The sequence below is a fragment of the Paramormyrops kingsleyae genome, chromosome 2, assembly GCF_048594095.1.
Source record: "Paramormyrops kingsleyae isolate MSU_618 chromosome 2, PKINGS_0.4, whole genome shotgun sequence".
Taxonomy (NCBI): Eukaryota; Metazoa; Chordata; class Actinopteri; order Osteoglossiformes; family Mormyridae; genus Paramormyrops; species Paramormyrops kingsleyae.
Window position 1 is genome coordinate 35347310 of NC_132798.1, and position 2085 is coordinate 35349394.

The window sequence follows — 2085 nt, forward strand, 5'->3', positions numbered from 1 at the left end:
AGAATGTTCTTTGGACATATGAGACCAAATTTAAGCCTTCATTGAAGCACACCACCTCTATGTATATGGAAGTATTAAATTAGCTAGAGCAGTTTGCACAATAAAAAGTAGCTAAACTTCCAGGATAGAGAAGCAGGAAACTCATTGGCTGCTATAGAAATGCCTGATTTTAGTTATCATATCCTAACCAGCCACACCCCTCCTGTTTTTCCCCTAGGCGTGGCCGTGACTAGCCACGCCCCTCCTGTTTTTCCCCCAGGCGTGGCCGTAACTAGCCACGCCCCTCCTGTTTTCCCCCAAGGCGTGGCCGTGACTAGCCACACCCCTCCTGTTTTTCCCCTAGGCGTGGCCGTGACTAGCCACGCCCCTCCTGTTTTTCCCCTAGGCGTGGCCGTGACTAGCCACGCCCCTCCTGTTTTTCCCCTAGGCGTGGCCGTGACTAGCCACACCCCTCCTGTTTTTCCCCAAGGCGTGGCCGTGACTAGCCACGCCCCTCCTGTTTTTCCCCTAGGCGTGGCCGTGACTAGCCACGCCCCTCCTGTTTTTCCCCCAGGCGTGGCCGTAACTAACCACGCCCATTCCTGCCTGCCTCACCTCTCCTTTCTGCCACTGTGTTAATCATCCCCAGCTGTCTCCTATTCGCCTCTCATCTTCATTTGTACATAAGTGCTTCCCAGTCCTGTGTTTACCAGAGTAGTCATTAGTGTTACTATCCAATGTTGCAACTGCCCTGTTCTTTCCTGCTTCCCCAGTTTGGATCTACAGTGACCCAGTTTGTTTTGTTTGGCTGTCCTTAATGTAATAAAACTCTTTTTATTTACCCATTACCTCTGTTCCTGCTTCTTCTGTCCCACATGTAGTGACAGAAATGCAGGATTCTATTCATCCATCTTCTAACCACTTATCCTGATCAGGGTTGCAGGGGAAATATGAAATTATGGAGTCCAAATACTTAGATCAATTTCAACTTGTCTTTAGAGAAACTTGTGAGCTATTTGCAAAAAGTGCAATATTTTTGGCCAGTTTTCTCTCCACTTGACTTTTTCCCTTTTTGACATAGATCAGTATTACTGGCAAATCAGGCTTTCAATCCATATATCAAATGTTAATTTTTTGGGGTTTATTTACTGAACTGGGTGTATTCATTTCATAATGCCATAATATGGTCTAACTGGAGAGCCTTTTAATTACAAATTAACTTTCATTATATTTCAATTTTGACCACTGAATACATGTTTTGTTGTGTCAAATTGCATAATTTTTTTTGCCAACAACAGATATCTTACCAACTTTCATGCATCTCAGATAAAGCCATTACAATCCTGACTCAGATTTCTGGAATTTTATCCCTCTGGTGGTCTGGCATGACAAAGTGGTGACAGTCTGTGAGTGTCAGGAAAACAGAGAGAGAGAGAGAGAGAGAGAGAGAGAGAGAGAGAGAGAGAAAGAGAGCATGTCTTTCAACCTCAGGGAGTATGTACATCAGAGCCCTTAGATCATAACATGTGTAACACGATCTGCCTTATGTAATCTAGCTAAACAGTGTGTTGGTTGGCTTAATCCACAGGGTCATTACCAGCAAACAGAACACAAGTGAACCAAACTAAGCACCATCCAGGTCTACATGACACCTATTTTCAAAAGATTCATGTATTTGTGTAATGTGATAATGTATTTGCATCCTTGTGGGCACAATTTATATAATATAATGTTCATGTGGTTATGTGGCATACATATACAGCATGAAATTCACATATATAGTGTTTATATACATATTTCCTCAGTTCTGGCATAGCTCAGAAGCCCAGAAGACTGTTCATGGGTCACTCCAAACACAGAGCCTAAATCTGCTTTACCAGGTCTTGCCGTCCTTTGCTTCAGTTTCAGCTCATGCACGTTTTATTTTCGCATGGCTGTGCACTGTTGAGAAAACATTCGCTTTATTAATATTAATATGAATGTATAATAGAAAAATCTGTTAATCACAGTCGCTTGTAAATGAATTTCTGCATGATGTATTACGTGGTGCGTCTGTTTGCATAGGTCATGTATGAAACCAGCCTCAGGGTAAATAAGGATAGGCGC